Here is a 24,218-nt window from a genome sequence, read left to right as displayed (position 1 = left end):
GTAGACGCATGGGCTTACCCGGCGAGGGGCAGGAGGGGGCAGCTGCCCACTCCTAGAAGCAAAAATCGCAAATGTCTTTAACGAAAATAACATTTTTTCAAGCAAATCATTTTAAAAACTAATAAAGAGCTGTTACAATTTCCTAAAAATTTTGATTTCATCCACCTTTTCCATTCTTAAATCTTACCTACAACTTGAACAACCATGGCTTGCCACCCCCCTATTTTTCATCCTGGTTACGCCCTTGCGTAGAAGTCATCAATACGAATATTGGTTTTGACGCAGCTCTCTACTAATTTCTCCTATCAATCTTTCAGCGATTACAATAATATTTACTTCCTTCATCACCGGCTGCACAGCATAGGCTTGCCTCTGCATTTATTCTATTCTTCCCTCTTCCCTGTCTATTTATATAAAATAAATTAAAACCAACCATTCGAAACTGACTTATATCGCCATACTCGCTAATTATAAGTATTGTGATAGATCGGAGTCATTCGATACGCCCAATTAATAAAATGTTTGTCTATACTATGGGTCCTTGAACTTACTGCTCGTGAAAGTAGTTAATGGCACTTTCCGCCGATGGGAAAAAGGGAGGACCGTAAGCGGTATTAGCAAGCACACCGGGTTATGTTCGTGCTAACTAATACACATCGATATCGTGAGGGGCGAGCAGCAAGATTTGTTTAAAATTGCTTTGATAAAAATAGTAGTGTTATTGAATCAATCAGGAATTTCGAATGCATGGACAAATTCAGATTAAATATTTTGAGGAAATTTCACTTCTTAGTACCGCACAATTACTCTTGAGTTGCTATGCTTGACTTTTAAGAATCGCTTACAGTAAATGCAAGCTGCGAAGTAACCTCAAGAGCGGTATTGATCATCTTTTTCATCTTCGATTCCTTCCTCTGTAGTAGACAACCTTATTAGGGATTATGCAAGCTTCCCGCAGGATATTTTCCCGGGGGTGTGGTTACTGCAGCATGCTGGTCTCCATACTGTGCATTGCTATGCAAAGCATTACATAAACAATGCTCATCGTGTGGAAGGCATGGGCACTTCAAGCGTGCATTGCTTCATGAAGGGTCTGAGAGCAGAGAAAACTAAAAAGCTTGAAAAACGGTACATACGCACACAAGGTTAACGTTACAAAATGAATCTTGCCATTCTTGGCCATTTTCCACTCCAAGTTAAGAAAAAACCACAGTTTTAATTTTTAGTTTTTTACTAACATATATTTCCCATAATTTAGGCCTTTTGTTATGTATTTTTCATTATCAATTAATCTTAATTTGAAGACATTTTTCGTCATACCGCCACTTACATAAGAAATGTAATGACATAATTGCCTTCCTTGGTGCTAACCTTTATAATAACCATAAAGTAATCCTTGATTTTCACATCATTATGTTTTGAGTTTGGTCTAACTTTCTAACTAAATTTTTTTCATGCCTCATGTTGCCTTTTCCCCTGTTGATATTATTCAACAAATTCCGTCATTACTTTTATTATATTATGTGTGACTTTGGTCAGCGATGTGGACCTGTAGCACCAGGTTTTTGCTGCTTCAATTCAATCTAAGGTAAAAGAGCTAACAGGAACAGTTGTGATATCATATTACTTATAATATATAAAACGTAGTTAATATTCATCAAGAAATCATAATCAAAGATTAATACTCAATAAATATATGATGGCTTATATGTAACTAATGTAATGTATTTTAATAATGGGTTAATGCTTTTTCGCCATTAAAAATTTCCGTTAAGTAATTCTTCTATTTTCAACTTTATTATTTATCCTACTTTAAATAATTATTTAAAATTTTGCTACGCGAATAATCAATCACTAAATTGCTTCATTTAAGAAGTGAGTAAACTGCTTGCTGTATCCATTCGGTGAATTTTTTAATGCTTTAGTTTTGTATATGATTTTAAGGTCATTACCGACTGGCATGTTGACTTTAGATATCTTCTTAGGATTTGAATCTGGACTCCATGGGTTAGAACTCATGCCTGTTACATCTTTGCTATCTTGGTCACAGATTATACGACCTACTAGAGTTACAAATAATTTTTGAACTGGATTTTAATTACATAATTTAAGGGTATTTTAATCAGTGAAAATATTTATTAGTTATAAGTAAATATTGTGATAACTCTGTGCTTAAAATAGATGATTTCAGTTTTTTTTAAATAAATGAGCTTAAGCCTAAAACACCATTCTCTGTCGTCTATTAAATTCTTACGTTGTCGCGATGGATAATTATCTATAAGCGATCATTTAGCGCCGAAGTTCATAGAATAGAATATATATTTATTGTCCTTAGACGTATTCATCCTCTACAAACATATAACAAAGTACATATTATACATTTGAGCTCGATGACAGATTGATTCTCAAAGCAATTACATCATTATGAATAATAGCAACAATCCTTCAATGAGGTTTCGCATGCTTTTAAATTGAGACGCTTCTTGGTTTAGTTCATACTATTTTTTTATGTACAAACAATGGACTTGATTGTTTTATGTCCGAAGAGTTTGATCTGGAGTGTAGCTCTCTACAGTGCGGAAGCGCGGACACTAAGGAAAGAGGATGAGAGAAGATTGAAGGCATTCGAGATGTGGGTGTGGAGAAGAATGGAGAAGGTGAAATGGGCAGAGAGGAGTAGATACGACTAAGTTCTGGACATGGTGGGTGAGGAGAGGCAACTTTTAGATGAGATACGGAGGAGACAGAAGGTTTGGATGGAGCGAGTGCTTAGCGGGGAGGGGATGTGGAAAATGGTATTAGAGGGTAGAATGTTAGGGAAACGAGGGAGAGGAAGGAAGAGAATAGGATTTATAGATAGCTTGAAAGGGAGTAGGCCTTACAGTGAATTGAAGAAAGAAGTGCTGGAAGGAAAGGGAGGCTCCCAGATTACTTCTTTAGTACTCCATTGAAACCTACCTCAATCGGTAGAATACTATAATAATAATAATAATATGAATACTATTCCGCAACCTGGCGCCGGCAACCCAAGTTCATACTGAAATCGTACTCTCCAAAACTCTTAATCTGGTTCCGTCACCTTTAGCATCATAAACAGTTTGTTGAACTTCCCAAGGAGCGAAATGTTTCCAAACCTGCCGGTGCTTTTGTGTGCTTGTTGCAGTGTGGGGTGGGGGGGAGGTCGGGATGAGAGGGAAAGCTGCCGCATGCGTAGCGTGTTTTATTGCTCTTTGGGCGAGGTTCATACACTCTCCACTCGAACAGGGCGTCCCGCTAAGGGCGTCCGCACTTTCTCTCAATTAACCGGAAGATCAGTGCGGGTGGGTGTGCAAGTGGTGGTTCATGGGGCCTGCCCCTGCTCTGAATATCGCTTCCGCGCTCCGGAATGCATCCATCGCGTGGACACCTCCTACATGCGTTATCTCTCTGATGATCCTTTTATTTATTTATTTAATTTACTGTGACGTCGGGATCTCTCAAATAATATAAATTTACTTGAAATCTCAATTCAGTATTAAATTAATTAATTGGTCACATTGATAACCAAAGTACTATAAAACTAATTAAAGCTGGAAGAATAAAAACAAGCCGGCATATTGAAATAAAATACTTTTTTGTGAAAGATGAATTTTATAAAGGTTTATTTAATATCAAATATGTACCAACTGAGTATAATGTCAGTGATATTTTAGCCAAACCGTTGCTTTCTACAAATTTTGAAAAATGTGCAAGAGAATTGTTATTTTATGACTGATTTTTTATACCAATGTAAATATAATTGTATTAATTAAAATATAAAAAAAACTGTTCTACGTTTACGGGGGATGCTGGAAGGTGTTATTAAACATTAAAAAAAAAACAGTTTTCATGTGTTGTTATGGTTGGCATGAAAATGTTATACATGGAGACATATATTTTGGTTATAGTCAATAAAATACAAGGTGCATTGTTGTCCTGTTTAACTCAATGAAATAAGGTGCGTTAATTAATTTCTCTCTAGTAATATAACCTTAAAATAATTAAGAATTCAACATATTTGACCCTTTCTAACCCAGAGCTACTTCTGGAAGAAATCAAATTTCACGATTTTTCATTTTGAAAACTTGAAACTTTTGCACTCAATCATAATTATCTTGGCAGCTAAACAGTTCGTCATTAAAATTAACAGCACAAAATAATGCGTAGTTTAGATACTTCCTTAATAGAGCTGAAAATTTATATAATTTTGATGTTGCTTAGAAGCAACATTGGGTTATAATGGGTTAGATGAAAGTTTTCCGGGTCGAAATTTTAAGTTAAAAATTCTATCACATGGAATACTGAGGGTGTTTTTTTCCCTTTTATCCGACAGCGATCCGCGTGGCATGTTCCGTTGCTGCAGCGTGTTTTTATAGCTATCTCTCTGTTCCATTTTGCCCAACTTCTTGCAATCGAAATATTTACTTAAAATAGGTTCGGAAATTCCGCAGGGCAAATATCATTTTTCTTCCGGGACTTGACTCCGGTTCTCTCGAATTTACGTCAAATGGTCTACCGGTGCTGACGAAAAGGCATTATGTTCTCCGCTAGATAGTCCTTAGAGTGGCCAGTCTTAGTTTAATTTGGCATCTCATTACTACACGGCTTCTCTCTAAAATTTCTTTCCAACAATCCCCTTCTTTTTATCAGCAACACATAGAAACATTCGTTCCAAAAAATGAAAAACAATCTGAAACTTCAGCCTAGCAAAAAATACCATAACATATAAAATAATACCATCAAAAACTCAAGTAACGAAAGAAATTAAATGCATAAAGTTTACATGAATAAATAAAAATGTAGTCGGAAAAATGACGACGTTACATTACGAAAGTATTCCAGCGATTGAGGTAGGCTTCCATGGAGTACTTTAGAAGAATTCTGGGAGCCTACCCTTCCATCAAGCACTTCCCTTTTAAAGTCACAATATGTGCTACTCCCTTTCATTCTATCTAAATATCCTATCTTCTTCCTTGGCTTCCTCGATCATTATTTTCCCACTCAGATTCTACTTCCGCTACCCTCACTTAAGATTCTCCTTTCTTAGTAGGTAATTAATTTCGATCTTAGCAGGAAATTAATTTTGAGAGGCAAGGACAAGCGTGAAAAATCATATTCTTCACCATAATCTAGGTATACTCAGAACAGATTGCCATTGGCAATGAACTTTTTCCCAACCAGTATCCCTTGCCCTCTCTTTTTTAAATTCAAATTTCGACCCGAAATACTTTCATTTATCACAGCAAGTATCGAAATGTTTTCTCAAAAAAATGTTCGTGCTTTCCATATGGGAAAAACATTTTTTTCTTGGCAGGGGCTTCAACATGGTACTCTCGAATTCAAGTCAGGTGGTCTATCAGTTCCTAAGTATAGGTATTACGTTCGCCTCTGGGAAGTCTTTGATGTGGACAATCTTAGTCAAATGCCCATTCCTGGCACAATTTATAGCTCTCGAAATCGAGTTACTACTTTTATTTTTCTAATTGCATGTGTGCATCTGCGTTTTTCGGAAAGCTTTCGGTCTAGCATAGCTTCTTATCTATTGAAATTTTTGACCATTTGTCATTGCTGCTTACTTCAATCACATCTTTGAACTATAAATAACGGATTCAAAAATTGATTCCGGTTAGTTATGCACATTAATATGTCTATGTAGTTGACCTTATCCATCTTTTCGTATGAAATATTTAAAGTTAATCGGCACTCAATAAAATTAGTGGTGGCGCCACGACTTTTAGGACAATGGGACATCATAAATCGATGATCAGGTGAACAAATTTGCTTTTATAGTTTTTTTTCATCGGAAATCACTTATTCCAAACCCATTAGTGAGTCATTCGTTTTCAAGATTGTAACTCCTGTTCCTACTCGAGGACGTAGAAACGATTATTTTTGTCTTAATAAACTGGCATTAAAATGATTATCTTTTTTGATTGACTTTGGTCTGGGCAGGGGCAAACTTGAGGAAGGTGACTGTAGTCTCACATTTCTAATATTTTGGCATAACTTTTCGTGACATTGATCAATATTAACTTCCATTCACTGATATTATCCGCCATCTTTTAGTTGAAGATTGAATGAATAATCCTTCATCAGAGATTTGATCCCTATGTGTGTGTGAAGATGGAACTCTGTGAGAATTTACCCGTAGCCTGTCACAGAGGATATGATTTCTTGCACTTTAGCAAATTAATGTGTCAATTCAATTTTTTTGATTTCTCTCATTTAATTCTTCCACAAAAGCAAAAGTCAAAGCCGCAGCAATGTTGAACCCGGAAAAGGTTATTCGGTGTATGGAAATGGTGATGTAAAAGCCGAAAAATTTACTTTTTGTTCCGCATTCAGTGAGTGCTGAAAGCATGTTTCTTTTCCTTTTATCCGACAGCGACTCGCGTGACATGTTCCGTTGCTGTAACGGGTTTTGTCACTCATCACCCAATTACAGTTTGCCCAACTTTTTGATCTCGCGTGAAGTATATCCCTAAATTTCTACTTGGCTTGCAAAAGGCAAACTTTCAGTAAAATGGAGCGGTCATCTGTTAAGTGGGAGATAGCTTTCTCTTCCAGATGTTATCTCCTTGGGCCAATTGAAGTGAAGTGCAGATTTTTAGTCAACCATTTCCTTGTTACTTATCTGAATTGGGTCGACCCACCAAAAATACCTTCCCCGTCAATTTGGTCAACCGTTCATTTTTCGCTTTTTGCGTAATATGAGCGTAATATTACGCAACGTGAAATCCTTGGATGTTTACTACGGGAAAAATATGACGCCATCCATCTTTTGAAGAATCGCAGTTTGCCATTTTTTTAATTAACGATAAAATAAAATGTAAATAAACCTAAAATAATGAGGTCAAGATAAGAAGACAAAAAAAAATTCATTTTTTTAATGAAGCGGTAAACCCCTAAATAAACGAATGAAAAAAAAACGAAAGCAAAATTCATTCTTTATAATCATAACAAACACCTATTACTCGCATCAAAGTTTAATTGTTAAGATATACGAAGGAGGTTCAATAAGTCCGTAGAATCTCCAAGAAATTGCTCTCTCAGTATCAACGTTTTTAATGTTGACTAGAAAGTAGCACTGTTGACTTGTCTGCTGTTGAAGTTTCAGCTGTATCCATTCCATAGTTTCAGTGTTGCTGCCGATTGTGGTAAACAACTTTCAATTGTTTATAAAGATGGATACAATCGATCTTTAAGCGGTGATCAAGCACTTATTTTTGAAAGGGTCAACGCCGAAAGATATCAAAACTAACTTTAATGAAGCTTAGGGAGGATCTGTTCCTTTTTTTGAAGCTATTAACAATTGAGTAAATAAGTTAAAATTTTGCCGTACATCTAAAAACATGGACATTGTTCCGGACGCTCTATAGAAGTGTCTACTCCCCAAAATGATCGAAAAAATCCACGATATGGTTTTAAGTGCTGGATGAATCAAAGTGCGCGATATCGGTAAGGCCACAGGCATATCAAAATGCACAATTGTTTTAATTTTGCACGAAAATTTGGGTGTGAAAAAAATTTCGGCGGGATTGCTGCCGCGTTTGCTCATAGTGGAGAATAAACGAAATAGTATTGTAAATCTAGAGGCTGGTTTGACGCATTTTCTTCGCCATACAGACGATTTTCTGCGTCTAAATATAACTTTTGATGAAATATGGATTCCTCACTATACTATAGAGACAAAATAATTGGCAAAACAATGAAATTTGGAAGATGAACGGGCTCCAAAGCAGGCGAAGATGTTGAAAGGGGCCGTTCAAGTCATGGCAACAATATTTTGAAATTTATGCGGAATCATCTACGTCGATTAATTGAAAAAGGGAAAAAACGATAACAAGAGAGTATTATGCATTGTTATTGGACCGGATGATGGTAGAAATCAAGAAAAGTGCCCTCATTTGAAGCAGAAAAATTTCTTCCTTCAACAAGACAATGCACGGTTGCACACTTGTTCAGAGTCAATTGCTAAAAATTATAGAATTAAAGCTTAAATCATCACAAAATTCTCCGTATTCACGATATTTGGCCTCCGGTGACTTTATAAAATTTCACAACTTGAAGAAATTGCTTTGCGGACAAAAGTTTACGTCGAGGTCATCGCCCAAACCAATGCCTATTTTGAGGAGATACCGAAACTCTACTTTTTGGACGGCTTAAAATGCTTAGAAAAATGATAAGAAACATTTTATATGGCAACGAAGACTATAATAAAAATATTAAAAAATTGACCCAATATAATTTTTACGCCTTTTTCTAAAGGTTTATTGAACGACCTTCGTAATACAACAGAATTGAAATCAGCATCACTGGGGTACAGATCAACAGTACTACAACCAGCACGATAAGTGTTAATCTTCTTCTCCGTTTTCTTGTGCATAGTCTGGTATTATGTTGGATTGAGCCTTCGTCGTGAGGGTAGTGCTGTAGGTGATTGAAATTTGAACGCTAATTTCCTCAATTTTTTTGCCGGTGCTGTTTCTTTGGAGGACATTTATTGCTTTATTTGTTGAAAAGCTTATCAAGCAAGTAAACCACGCGAGAGAAAAAAGCGCAGTTTGTATGCCCTTCTTTCTGGCTCGAATTAACCCGTTAAACTTATTAGGCCGCTGAACTGTTCTTGGGTGCATACATTTTTCCATAATGTACTTTTACATTACATAAGTCTTTCCGCTCTGATTAACTTTGGTCTGTGCAGGAGTTAACTTGAGGAAGGTGACTGCAGTCTTGTATCTCTAATATTTTTAGCTAATACTCGTTTATGTTACATAAGCGTAATCACTTCGATTAACTTTACCTAACTTCCTCTCACAGATTTTAACCGCCATGTTTAATCGAAGATTGAATGAATAATCCTTCTGTAGTGACTTGATCTCTATGTTCTGCTATGGAGTGAAGCTGGAGTCCTGGGAATAGGGAAATTACATAGCTTGAACACTAGAACCGCGGGCGGAACTTTTTTGTCCCATCGCCCTTTGCAAATGTTTGCCATTCATGTACTAGTGGTTTGATGCCTTTGAAATTTACTGAATTTCACTCATTTTTTATGCTCTTTCAAATGGTTGTATTGAAAATATTGTACGATGTTTCGTTCGCGAGAAAAACGACGATTTACCTAGAACCGTGGGATGGGACTTTTCTGTTCCAGATGGGGAGAACATACAATTTCAGTTTTTTTTGTACATTTATTTTGTATTTAGCATAATAACAGATTATTACGAAGGGGATCGATGCACAGATACCGTTATTCTGCCAGTTAAAAGCGCAAAAGGAAATAATCTGTGCACTGCGCCGGCTGCCTACTCACGAAGCACCGGCCGCGTCACCTCTGCCCGGCGCGTCTGCAGGTCTGAGCTTGCAACCAACACGTCAAAATACGTTTACTGTATTCCTAGTTATACTTAATAAAACGTTTTAAACATTACCTAAACACGTGTTTTGTTCACACAAACTACAAAAAAACGTAAATTATACTTAAACATGACAGGATCAACGTATTTTGTCAATGGGACGAAAAAGTCCCATGCCGCGGTTTTGATGGGGTTGGAAATTTCAGCGGTTCTAGTGTTAAATAGACAGTGTGATGATATTCTGCAGTTTATACTTACTTCCACTATATACTTTGTTCCGCTCAAAGTTTAGTTTGTATGCTAGAAAATGACTTCCAAAAGTCTTCCGAGTTTCGCGGGGTAAAAAATATCCTCCCAATAATCTGACGCCGTGACGTCAAAATTCAGTCGTGGATCAAAGCCGAATAACCTTGAAGTTGTAGGTTTGGAAGAACCACGTTGCGTTTAAAGGAGGAAATGGCTGTAAAAAGGAAAAACTACAAGTGCAGGTGCATTGTTCCGCTGTGAAAAAGCACCCAAGAAAAGAATTTCGTCAGGGTTTCGATGGAGAAAAAGGAAGAGAATCCTGGGTGCATCCCAGGAGTACCTACCAGATATCTCGTGAGAAAAGTGCCCAAAATGTATAAAGGACCCAGCCCGGAAAATATTCATATTGTAATGTTGCTGTAGGCTGTAGGAAGGTATTTATTACAAAAGTAAATTATTGACGCCTGAAGGCGTATTTATTATATTGATCGAATAGCGACTGATTGATTCTCTCTGCAGAATAAGGAGTGACTTCGGGGTTTATGAGTCACAAGCTTAGAGATTGTGTGGGAAATTAGTGAATATTATCGCTTTAAAATAGAAACAATTAATAGTGTAGCCTTACTCAGATTCGGATTAAGGTTGGAAGGCGATATTTGGTGGAACTTGTTGACAGGAAACATAATGAAGATACACTTTTGTATGTTCCACAAGAGTTTTTAATACCGACCCAGGTTTCGGCAGTACACACTTTGATAATGAGCACCTAGCAGTACACACCTTGATAATGACAGTGTGTACTGCCGAAACATGGGTCAGCATTAAAAACTCTTGTGGAACATACAAAAGTGTATCTTCATTATGTTTACTCAGATGCCATTCTTAAATAGCTTCCTGTCGCTATCCAAGCAACGTATTTGAAATATTATTAAATAGCAATATTAAATTTGAAAGCATGATCGACTGATTAGAGGTGGAAAAAAGATAACCTCAAGACTCTCTACTGGACCTGCCAAAAGAAGATATATCTCACGTAAATGCTTTCACCAATACGAGCTAATTACATCATGGAAATGACACTTTGTTATTTATGAACTATAAAACATTTCCGAAGCACATAAGCTTATCAGTCACCTTTCCATTTTTAGGCATCGACTTTCGGCGCCGACCAAGTCCTCAGTTTCAATGGAACATAACTATCATAAAGGAATCAGTAGCAGAAAGATTGCTAGAATCAGCATACGAATAACCATATTCCATCATCTTTCAATCAATTTTTTAAAATTATCTTATTTTATTCTTCCACAAGAGCAAAATAGTAATACAGCTGATGAGTTAAAATGAAGAATATGGAGTGAATAATGTCTATTCCGTAGCATTTCATACACAAATGATTTCGCTCGTGGTCATGTGCGTTGGTGAAACGTTGTATGCGGAAAGGATACAATAAGACCTTCGTATACGGATAGTTTTTTGTTTTCAGAGTTGAAGAGTTCGTGGAAGTAAAGCTAGGATTCCATTTTTTATGAGCAATTAATTTTTGTTAATATATAATTTACCCTTTAGTTAAAAAAGTGTATGAAAATCGACTGGAAATTAGATGGCACCTTGATTGACCATTTAGGAATGAACATCATGTTGGGAGTGAAATTCATCCATGAAAAATCTTGTTGTGTACCAATCGTATCTTTGAAAATACCCCTCGTTGCACTTTTTGCAAAGAATGGAAGTATTCCGTCATTCTGAGTCTGAATTCTGGGTCATATTTACTTGCACAGGACACTGTTTAAGCACATATTTGTACAGGTTACTCACGCACGCGTAAAAAGTATTGGCCAACTGGCTGAGAATCTTTTCCATGCAAACATCAAAACCGTGCGCTTCAGCTTGGAGACAAGAAACGTTTGCTACACGGAAAGTGAATTTATTTTAATGGCCATCGTTATCTTCTAATGGAACCAATGGGAAACTGTCTTAGCTTCATATATATTTGATGCGTCACCTTGGTCATTCTCTCGCCACGAATTTAATGTCGAATGGGGAGATATTTTTTGCCCGAAACGTTTTCTTAATCTAAAGTAGTGTCCTCGCTTCTATCTCGCTGATTGAAGTGTATTTCTACGCAAAATATTAGCGAATCCACCTCAGGTAAGGTTGTATTATCTATGGATTGCAAAAAGCTATATCACAGAATTTATTGTTTAGACGATTTGCTCATTGTTTTTATGCTTCCGCTTCTAACATCGATTTGAAGGACGTAATCATAGTGCTTCGTGAAAGTTATGATGCGTTTATCTTACAGGATTGAAAGGACATATTCGATGTTTCAGTCAAGCGAAAGAGTAATGTAAATAAAAGTAATTTATTAGTATATCATGAATTTTTTCTCACTCTGTGTTTTGATTGTATTTATTTCCTTTTTTCAATTCGTTTAATTTAACATTCAATCATTTGTACATTACCTTCATTATGCCTGAGGGTTTTAATCAATTTTTCACTTTTCTTTAGGAGCGTTTAATTAGCCTTTGTTATTTTCTTGAAAGACATTAGTATTTATATTACTCTTTTTACATGATTGGTCAATTGTATTTTAAATCGGTTGAAAAATAGCGGTGTATCTTTTATTTTTTTTGTGATCAACTTTGTAAACATGAACTGGCGAGTTAATGCTAGTATTTAATAAAAATGAGTGCGTTTGCTGGGCATAGGATAAGCCAATCTGATATTTATGAATATGAATATTGTATATGAATATTGATCTCAATTTTTTGGAGGTAAAAAAAAAGTTCCAAGCAACGGTTTAATTCGAAAAGTTTCTCCAAAGAGAATAAAAGAAACGACACGATATTTGTAATATTTTATATTTTCATTATAAAATATCGCATAATTATATTTTTCTGATATTTATGACATTGATATTTCATAATATTTTACATTCGACAGGTATGCGGGTTTCAACAAGTACTGCCTGAATTACAGGATAATTGTTATTTGAGTAGCAAAATGAGAACTAAATAGCCTAATGAGTGGATGTATGATCGTGTATCATTAAAAAATAGATCAAATTCTGCAATAAAAAGAAGATAGGGTAGTTTAGTTTATTCACGTTGGTAATAAAGAAAACATTTGTCAATTAGTCTTTCCTTAATAATGCCAGAAGTGTACCTATCATCTTTCAAATTCTTTCTGTGGAAGTACTCCGTGTCAAAAGCAAGCTATTATCACCCTGAAATGGTTTACGGAATAGGTTCGTTTAATTTTACTGATCATCGTAAAATGCCTTGACACAATCTGATTGAGTTGATTGTCATGGTGAATTCAAAATACGGGAAAAAGATATTTATAACTGACGAAGTTTCGTAAGACACTCGATTTCCTGGTGAGAATAATCGTTTAATATCCATATTTTCCTTTATATTTTTTGCGTGTTGTCGTCACCAGATGCTGAGCATCCACTGTGACTATATAAAGGCTGATAAAATAACTTCACGCTTTGAAACTGAGCTTCATCTAGAGATCTAGCTGGCTTCCTCTTAATTTTGGTGTTCAGCAGTGCTACACAACAGAAGGATTCCGAATTCAAGTAGGTAAGCCTAGAACTTTATTTTCCGATCATGGTGAAACAAAAACCAAGTACTGTTTCACAATTTTTTATATTTGCTGTCAACTAGTTTAGTCTAGTCAACGTCATTATTAAGACAAATAGTGTTTGTCTTGACGGTATAGGCGTTGAAACTAATTGACAGCAAATTTAAAAAAGAAATCGTGGAACAGTGCTTGGTTTTTGTTTCACTATGAAAATTTCATCGTTCCACCAAGTAACGCCCAAATCAGTTGATTTTATTTTTATTTCCTGTGTACAGTGTATTTAACATTGGCCAATTATTACTTTCTTGAAATTTTTATCAGCTCCATGTGGACCTATCTTTGCCGGTATGAATTTTTTAACGTTAATTATCTAGCGAAAATCTCCATAAACGTGTCTCAAAAATTTTTATGCTTAAAAATATCGAGAAAAATCATTTTTTTGCCACATTTAAGCACTGTTGTAGTGATGGTAAAATCAATTTCGATTTAAATCGAGTTTTAAATGCGAAAGGTCGAGGAGATCGAGATCGAACTTTGATCTTCGAGTTTCGATCAGAACTCGATTTTTCAACTTCGATCTTGACCAATTCGTTTGATCTCAGCATCATTACTACCGGCCTATCATACGTCCGTCCTATGTGTAAGAATTTTCTCTAGGGCCGGTAAAATTGGAAAGCACGCCCTCGATCATCAAGAAAGCATATAAAATCAGTTGATCTGACTAAATCGTTTGGTGAAGCTGAATGGTTTCGAGCGGCAATTCCGAAACTTTCACAGGAGTGAATTTGTAAATTTTTACTATCAATAACTCACGTATGTATTCTAAGTAGAATTGTTGAGATTTTCTCTACTCCTTAAATATGTATGCTGAGTGTTTTCAGGATGAGCATTAAACATTTTCGAGTACAAACTGTATTTAAAGAAAAGAACCGTCGGTTTTTTCAATTAATCGATATTTCTGTTCAAATTTCAATTTCTGTTGAAAATTTGAGGGCTTCATTTCGATTTATAATCGATTTTGACTGAAAAGTTTCCATCACTACACTATTGGTTTCCCGGGATTTTGTAGAAAAACGTAACCCTATCCTAATAACGTAGGACGCATGATAATATGCTCGGAAAGAATTAAGGCTTGGCTTGCAAGCTTTGAAGAGAAAGTTATGTGTTGCAGTTGAAGTTCTTGGCTAGCTGATTGCAAAAATATTGAGTGCGTAAAGCATGGCGGAGTGATCGCGTCAAATGAGTGGGCCTCAGCTCATGTGATTGCTTAAAGAAAAAGAGCTTCGCATTTGCCTTCCTCTTCCTCAATAAAAAACCAACTTGATTGGTAACTAATCAGCTCTGTGTCGCAGCCTTTCCCTCAATGGGAGCAAAATAACGTGTACTTATCCCATTTTTTCACTCCTTTTTTTTCTTTCAAAATATGTGCCTTACTGCTTTGACGATGTATACATTTCTTCAAACGCATGATTGATTTCCCCTGCTTGAATGAGTGAGAACGAAGCCATTTCAACCATTGTGAGAATTTTCGTATAAAATTCCGGTTCTGATAATTAGTTTAAATCTGATAAAAAAGTGTTTTACGCTACGCAAACACCAGTTTAGTGGTGAGATTTTTTCCAGGCCAGCTGAAATGAGAAACGCACCAGAAAGTTTATTTTTTTCTCTGTATATTCTTCGTTTCTTGCCTAATGGCATGCTCATTTCTTCATTTTACTATGGAGTGCAGTTTTTTGCAAAGCACTGCATCAAACAAGTAACTTGCTGATTGACTTGTAACTTGATTACACTCACTCACATAGGTGCAAAGTTATATACTACGAGGATAAAATTCGCTATGAAAAAGAATCATATAGTTTAGCCGGGATTCGAAGCCGGTTCTGTCATTGCCGGTCAGATATATCACAGGTAACACCACCAACATATCTTATTTTAATGCTGACCGCAGACTGGGTTAGCCGAGTAATCAAACGTTACAGTGGGATAACCAAACAGTCGTCGAAAAAGCCGGGTTCGAATCCCGGCTAAGCTTAATGATTTCTTTCATGGCGAATTGCGTCCTTGGTGTATACTTCTATTTTGAAATGTGGAATACATGCATTGGAACTGTATGGATTGATGGTTGCATCCAGGTGTTTCATCATTCGGTAGTTTTCTCAAAATAACTCATTCACACAGTTGTTGAGACACCGTGTCCTCCACTGCCCGTGCGATAATCTAATTTCTATGGCGCCATCGAAATACTGGTGCTGTATTTGACTAAAAAATGAAACGTTTGGGGCGTTATTTGGTTGAGCTGCAAGATGTGCAATAATGAAATGACTCCGGTTATTCTACTAAAAAAATAACTTATTCTGCCCTCACAGTTTTTGCTCCTTTACTCCGACGGTACATTTTCTCTGTTTTAGGAGTAAGTTGGTTGAACTGTGCGATGGGAAAAACATAGGTTTCTCTTTATAATCCATTTAAAGCTAAAATTATATTACAGTCCAAGGTTTTTCCTGCTCCGTAAGTATTTTCTTGGCCGCTAGCTCTTTGATGGGGAAAATTGGTGGAAGCTATTAAAGGAGAGTGCGTAGGAATCAAAAGAGGTGTGAGCTGCATGTTTTGGAGGTAGATTCGTGACTGCGCAGTTAAAATAAACACTTTTGAGTCTTTTTTTTAAAGAAAATGTTTTGCCATCATATATGAAATCCATTGAGGTTGAAAGCAAAATAATGCTTTAGAAAATCTGTTTGTTTCAATCCTTATATTTTTTAGTTTATTCATTCACCAACGCTATTCGAGCCGACACTTGCGCCTTTCTCTTGTAGCTAATGTGATTTCACTTCAATCACGGCATTGATTTGCTAATTATTCAAAAAGTTGCATGGTGACATGCCTATGTTTTGTGCTTGTCTTCATACTAATGGTATTGCTAGCAGATGATGAGATTATTTTTAACGACTTTATGGGTACTTGAGCAGAAAAAAAAACATTTTTACTCTGCTTAGGTAACTAAAGCTTCCTAAAGAACCCGTAAAAAATTGAATAATTTGAATTAAATTTCGTGAACATACACCTGTTGGATTGCATTGGTGGAACATACATAAAACTTATTACGGAAATGACATGCAGTTCTTTCTTGGAGAAAAATTCCTCAGGCGAATGCTGGGGAGTAAATCAAATTGTTGAATTTTAGGAAAAAGTACCATGGAAGGCCTAGTTTAAGTGGAAATGGAGCAGAGAGTGATATTAGGACCATCGAGATATTACCGATAGTCCTAATATCACTTTCGAGCGAATCAAGCGATTAGATAAATAAGGCACTTTGAAGATAAAGGTTTTAGGACTATAGACTTTCTCTACGTATCTTGAGACAAGTAATGTTTTAATCACAGTGTGTATTTCTACAGTATGTATTGTTTTTTTAGGATGAGCGGGCATCTCCTTTTTAAGAAGTATGCGTTAAATGATATATGAAATATTTGTTTAACTCATAACGTGTTGTAGTCCCTTTCGATATCGTTGAAGTTTGTGATATCGTGAATTGAGCCATAGAATTCTTTTGAAAAAATGCTAAGATGTCCTCAAAATGGTATCCTCGCTGGGCTTTTGTGATATTTTTAAATCTACCTGATTCAGGTCCACATTTATTCAAATTACCCGACCTACACATTTTCCGGCCGCTTAAAATTTGATTATTGTTCAATAACCTCTTTACTAAAATAATAACTATAGATAAGAAAACTATCGTTTATCAGAGGCTTTTTTCATCAGGAAAACGGTGAAAATGTTTTCTCTTCCATATTTTCCACTTATTTAGAAAGAATACTTCGTTTTTTTTCGATAATGTATTCATACCCATTGTCGCTATGTCGGTTCATTAGAGAATGCAATTAGAAGTTTTCCTCTTTCCACGATCATTACCAAGTCACCTATTGGTATATTCTTAGATGAATTATACTCACTGCGCCAGTTTAAGTGCTTTCAAGCCAGTTAACCAAGAATGAATGAGCATTAACGATGTGTAACCTATACCAGCGGAAACAAGAACCTTAGGCTGCCAATTGGTTGCAAGGAGAGAAGATATTCGCGCTGGCGAGTCTGTCGTCGTCAACTTTCTAAGCGTGCAGCAATTCGTGAGGAATTAGCAATACTCTCACGCAAGTTACATATTGATTGCTCTGCAAACCGCGAGTCACCTAACGTAGTTATCGCTCAAGTTCACCCGTCTAACGCGGAAGTTGATTGCAAGGAAGTTGTCGTCAGCGTTGCATTAGATATATGTATTTCCGGTCGAGGATTATGCTCGTGACAGCACTTGAGTACTTACATAAGAAATTGATAAAGACGTAGCCTTCACAATCCAGCTTCATTTCCTCCATCAGCTGCACCGGTTCTGAATATAGGAAATGAATGTATCACTTGCTGGGATACATGTTTGCCGTCAGTTTTTATAATCCGTCTCATTTCATCCATCTATACCTATGTAATCCACCACCTTCATCATAATCATAGGTATAATTACCTTAATTACAATTCAATAAACAAATCTAAATCATTGCAAAAAAGGTATGTCAAACTTCTATTTTATTCTTTTTTTAATTAATTTACTACTGAATTCTTTTTCTTATTTATTTTATTGTTGTAAAAAACATCGTTATAACCATTTATGACTTTTGTGCATCAAAATTATATACTCATATTCATTATTACCCTTTTTTAAAGTTTATATATATAGCGACTCGTCGAAAAAAGTTGCATTAAAATTTTTCAAGACCTATAAATCTCCAAGACACTGAATCAACATTATTATCATATTATTTATTTTCCCTCTTGCTCTCTTGGTGTCTTTCTTCGTCTAAAGTGAAAGGATCAAGTCAAGTTCAACTGTGTTTTGTCCTGTTATACTATGGAAAGGAACCTGAGGATATTATAACAGGTGTTCAGGATGACTGACTTGTATTTTCGGCAGTATGCTTTCCAGTTTTAGTTTTTTTTTTGAGTTAATGCAGCACTTCACATAATGTAATTTCAGTTGTCGTTAATACTTTTTTGGCATACACTCACTGACTGCATTTTTCATATGGCTTTAATATCTGCTGCAAATTCTGCATATTTATTAATTTTGTAGTAGTGTGCTTTTGGTACATTGTGGTTTAATGGGATTGTTTCATCTATGAGGATAGTGTGTCGTTGTATTTTGTCTGTTATGTCTATGTCCGGTCTATTGCTTTGAATTGCTTAGTCAATTGTTAATATATCAATAATATTACGAGTCGGCAATTGGCCCAATATTTACATAGATTAACATGGCACGGACAATGGCTGCTATTCTGGATAAGCGTTGCAAAAAATAGCATATGCTATTCTGCGGGTCATTATTGCAACGACCCTGTATTCTGAATGACGTGTAGTAATAATTTTGTTCGGAATAGCATCATGCTATTTCTTGCGCGAGCTATTTGGAAGCTCCGCCCCTTCCCGTATGAAAAACTTTCTGAACAGTTTGCGCAACCAATGAGGGAGAAGATATTTTATATATTTTTCTGTATTTTATGGAATATTGACTTGCAATTACAAATAATTGCTTCATTTGCATTTAAAAATTATATTAAACCGTGGATTTATATAATACGCTTTGAAAATCTCGTTTATGAAATCAGCTGATTGTTGTTGTTTTGATAATATCACAATGGCTTCAGACAGGTGGGTTAGGTCATAATTTTACTGTTATAATGATGATTTATCGGGCATAAATATTGAATCATTTACCTATATCCGATCGGTCCTTTATCGTGAGATATATGTTATGCGAAATAATCATTGAAAGCTAAATATGTTTGATTTTCTTCGTAATTGTCTTAGGCTTCGAAGTCTGTCTGTCCGTTGCATGTCAAAATAAATATGTACCAACTTTTATTGCTTTGATCGTGACGATATAGCTTTACTGTATGGACTAGAAGCTTTCGTTTTTAATACTAACTTTATATTATATGACTCACTAATTTCAGTATTCAATCTCTGTTTAGGAACTGAAGTAGGTGGCAACGTCACAGCTGTGCTTTCATGTATTACGATGGAATAGTATCGATATTTCAGCTGCAGATTTGGAAAAAGCAGAGGGAGGTGATGGTGAATTTGAGGATGGATGGAACAGCTGTGAAAAAGTGAATCTAGCAATAGTGAATCGTGTGGAAAGTGCTGTTGTGTCAGTTATCATTGTTTTCGTATCAGCTGATTTTAATGTGCTCACTGAAATTTTTTATAGACCCTGAACTGAGCCGATATACTGAAAATTAATTGTGTGAATAACTTGCTTGGCTATAGAGGAAACAATTTGTATTGAATTCCACATGATATATATTGCGTTTATGATGTACATGAATATTCCATTAAACGTTTGTGGTGAATCATATTTGTTCGGAAACTTTATTGGTGTTCGGAGAAATCCTTTGTTTTCAAGCAAGTAATTCAAGTCGACTGCCCCTGTTATAATTTAGTAAATTTTAAGTTTTAATTGTAGAAGGTAGCGAATAGCGGGGAAAATAATTTCGACTCGTTGTATGTATTTGAATATACTGTCCAATTGAGGAAATGAACGGCTGATCAAAGTATATGGTATTATTATGGTAATATATGGTTTTCATTGAAAGCTATAACTATTATCATATTTGGCGAGTTAGTGTGTTAACACAAGCTTGAAATTTTTCAAGAATCGACCTCATAGCCTACATTGAGGATATTTTTAGTAGCAAGTCAAGTGATGAAATAAAATTATGAGTTGTAAATATGAATAAAACACGGAACATTTGGGCTAATCGTAGTAATTCTTTGCATTAATTGTTATTGTTTTCGTACTGTCGATGAAGCAAGCTTGTGCTTCATATATTAAGCTCGAATGTTAATTTCTAACCAATTCACTTAACTAGTTTAATATTCATCACTTATGCTACTATTATTTAATTAAAATAAAGCAGATATCATTTTATTTTTGGCTATTATTCCATTTTTCAATACTTGATTATGTTACTTTAACCTCAGAAAAACAATTCGACATCGCAATGCGCACGTTTTCAGGGTTGCAATACCGAATAGCTCGGCCTCGAAGACCGCGTAATATTATAGCAAGCCTACCGGCTGCAATTCGCCGTTCAGAATAGTGAATTGCTACGGGCCTATGCTATTCTGAGAATTACGTCTTCCGGTGTAGTAAAAACACGAATTGCAACCGTTCTGAATACCAAATAGCATAGGCGTTGCAATACGCTATATTATAGCAACATCGGTTGCAATTTCGGAGAATAGCATAATGCTATTCCATCCAGAATAGCAGCCAATATACATAACTACACCCTACAATTAAATGATAAAAGTATCCGTCTTCAACCCATTCTTAAATGCATTCATTTTTTTTTGCAAGGGTTCGAGAAGCTTTGCTGGTAGATCTTTCTAGTCAATTATTGTTTTATTAAGGTACGAAAAATTCCTAATGTTAGTTCTTTATGATTGACACCGGTCAGTATTTATTCTATCGGTTAGTATTTGTATTCTTGGAGCTGTTCACAAATCACTCAAGCATTTCCCAAGTTGAAATTCCCTCTTCAGTTCATATTATAGCCTAAAATCTATTCATTGAACCATTCTTCTTCCCCTCCTAGCAACTCTTACCGCAAGTACTTTCCTCAAACAGGGCTTTCAGCACCCCTTCCCTGCTAACAATAAGTTCTTGCCCAATTCACATCAGTTTACGTTGTTCTGGGCAACCCTGAAGTATCATCATGCTTGCAGCTTAAAAGAAAGAGCTGAACTTATTTTTTATTCCTCTCCATTTTCATTTCTCAGGGTTTAAATTTGTTTTTTTGGTATGATTTCCTTTCGGAATGTGAGAAAATCTCGTTGCCATATTGCTCAGACCAGGAACGGTATGAATTCACACAATATATTATGCTAATTTACATTGATGAAAGTTACAGCGTTCACGGAAGCAATGGGATGTATTCAACACTGCGAAATTTTAATTAATTCCCCATTAAAAGCTATTTATTTGTGTATCTCGTATTATTTGAAAGATATGTTGAATTAATGGGATCAGTTCCTTTCACGACAGCATTTGTTTCACTTTCCATTGATTAATTAGGTCACCTCTTACAACAATTTTAAGTGTGGCTACTCTTAGAAAGGGATTTTGAAAAAATTGTATGTCTCTAGCTTGGATAAATATTCCGTTAAAAGCCAGCTGTAAAGGATAGTATAAGTTTCGTAAAATGCGGAAAAGTTGCGGTTGAGCATTAAAATTAGGTTGAGACAAGTAGAAACAACTTTTTAACGACGATTTCTCGTGTAGACGAACCGACGTGATATTTCCATATTTCACTTACGAACATATGCTGCTGTGTTTGCCTTATTTTTTTTCAAATGCCTTGCCGCATTCCATTGATCAAGAGTATTGAATTTAGCAGTCATTGGATGATTTTTGAATAAATGATGACGTGTATCGTTATTCCAATACATGAGCAATGAGGAAGTGCTAAAGCGCAGAGGAAACATAATATAAACATCGTTACAAGCCGTTATGCAAATATTGAAACCGAATATCCAATAAATACGAAGCCCTATATTTTGTGTGAATAAAGTCGAATATGAAAGAATAAATAAATGGCATGTCATAGTGAAATCATTTAGTATTGCCTTAAAACGAGAAAATAAGAAATTTGATTTTATAATGTTAAATAAGGTATTATAGTAATATTTACTCAGGGCTTAGTAAGTACACTTACACTAGTAAATATCAGCGAAAAACTAGACATTAACACGCAGAAAAGGTGAATAAGTAAAGGCTAACGTTAAAAAAGGGAGACAAAAATTGGAAGAGGTGAATGAATTCTTTTGTTTGGGAAGCATAATAACTAGCTATAGAAGAAGCAAGAAATAAATTATCAGTCGAATAGCCCAGATGAAAAGAGTGTTCCACAAAAAGAAAGATGTTCTTAAGCTGGAAAGTTAAACACAGGCGCAAGGAAACAATTTATCAGACCTTACGATAGGAGTATGTTTCTCTTCATACGTGAGGAATGGAAAATGAAATCAACGAAGATATCAAGGGTAGAGGCTTTCGAAATGTGTTGCTACTGAAGAATGATGAGGAGCCATTGGATCTACCGAGTTAGTGATGAGGAAGTCCTAAGGAGAGGAGGAGAGAAGAGAAGCCGTATGAACACTTTTATAAAAGGGTGGAACACCTTGATCGTTCGTATTTTTAGGAATGATGGCCTGATGAAGACAATTGTTGAGGGATGGAAGAAAGGAAAACGTATGGCTAGAATGAAATATGTGGAACAGGATAATGGAGGATGAGAAAGAGAAGAAATACGTAGATGTGAAAAGATTAGCTGGTAGGACAATTGAGTGGACAGCTGCGTCAAATCAATCTTGCGGTTGTTGATTAGTGATGATGACTAATTTCGGTACTTTATATCGCTGAATAATCTACGGGTCGAGTAAATGGTGGTAATTACGAAATCACAATTAATTCGTTCTATACCTATTTTTCATAAGTGCTAAGTCTGGGCACCCTTCAATGTCAGTTTTGGTAACAAAATGAGTCCTGACTGTCTGGTGTGGAATCACCCCATGCAACTAAAAAGGTAAATCATTCCTAGAGACAGCACTGATGACAATGGATGGCCAATTTGGCCAAATACATGTGACTCGGAAACCATGTATCACAGCGTAGTACTAGGAATTGTTGCACCAGTACTACAGATTGCGTGCTGCGGAAGTTGAGGTAAAATCTTGTAATAGCAAATAAACAAATCAATGTCATGCTTTTCGCTCTGAGTGACAAGGATATCCATTGTTTCGTCCAGTGCTTGGCTTGTATTTTATGCTATAATATGTTTGCTATATGAATTATAGTTTACTCCTTTTGCTAGCTAGATAGCTCACTAAGAATAATGAGTATTTATATGTCAATATATCTACACGGTAAATACTAAGTATTAATTGTAGAATAGCCTAGTGCGATTCTTGATTTGAAATTCAGGTTCTTTTAATAAGATTATGAAGAAACACAAAGTATCATTTCTTGTAACAATTTTTTCGGTTGGAGCATAACTTATGGGCTACCAATGTGTCATACCAAAACGCTTTCCCATGAAAGCTTAAGTTATTGGTTTTGTTTGCTTGCTAAAATTTAGCCTCCTTGCTCCTGTCGCTCTTGGAAAGTCTACCGTAATGACGACATCAGGAACAAGCTATTCAACAATAAAAGTGAACAAATAGGTATCTTTCAGATATCTGGCAATTGTTACTTTCTGCAATTTTGAATGATGCAAATTGAGCTTCGGATTCAATGCAGTAGTAAAAACTGTATGCCGGTTCTCCTTTGCTTTGAAGTAATCATAATTTACCTTTGAGGAAATGCTTATCACAGCTTCCAGTGTCTCTTGTGATGGTTCTTGCTGGGAGTTTCACGATGTAAGAAAAGTTTCTCATCTTTGGTATTCCCCTTCAGAGCTTCAAGATTATAGCTGCACCACAACTGCCTACTATATTCTCAATTTTCAAGCGCGAGATTCTGTGTGGGAACTAGGTTCACACTCCACTTAATACTGTAAACTAAACGGTACCCATAAAAATTACCTCCCAGCGTTTATATTGAGGTTTCATCTTGGTGGAGTAAATACCTATGGAGCGGTGAAGGTCAGAAGTGAAAGTACCCTTTCGTTTTCCGTCAATATTGCACTATAATAAATGCATACAACTAACAGAATTACCGATAAGTTAAATAGAAGTAGCCTCCAAAATATTTATTTTTAACATTTTTCTTTCAATCATAGCACGCACAACATTTGAAAGCCCAGCTTGAATTAGGTTATTAGGAATACTTTGGAGAAATTCTGATTAAGGGTAACCGTATCATTATTTATTAGAAAAATTACGCTGAGTGTTGCAGTGTAATTAAATGTCTTTTCATTAGTGACAGCATAGTTAAAAACCTGCTGGTCAGCAAAAAATTTAGAAAAT

The 24,218-nt window shown here is 35.7% G+C and overlaps 1 protein-coding gene across 1 annotated transcript in view; it reads left to right on the top strand.

Moving 5' to 3' along the window:
• The first annotated feature begins 13,156 nt into the window (after positions 1 to 13,156).
• The window catches only part of LOC124161159, a 112,482-nt gene continuing 101,420 nt past the window's right edge, over positions 13,157 to 24,218 (top strand). The window contains exon 1 of the mRNA XM_046537391.1: positions 13,157 to 13,203. The gene's annotated coding sequence lies outside the window, so the exon portion shown is untranslated. The remainder of the gene's footprint in view (positions 13,204 to 24,218) is intronic.

Source organism: Ischnura elegans, chromosome 6, assembly GCF_921293095.1.
Source record: "Ischnura elegans chromosome 6, ioIscEleg1.1, whole genome shotgun sequence".
Taxonomy (NCBI): domain Eukaryota; kingdom Metazoa; phylum Arthropoda; class Insecta; order Odonata; family Coenagrionidae; genus Ischnura; species Ischnura elegans.
Note: the sequence above shows the minus strand (reverse complement) of the source record. Positions and strands in the feature narration are given on the sequence as shown.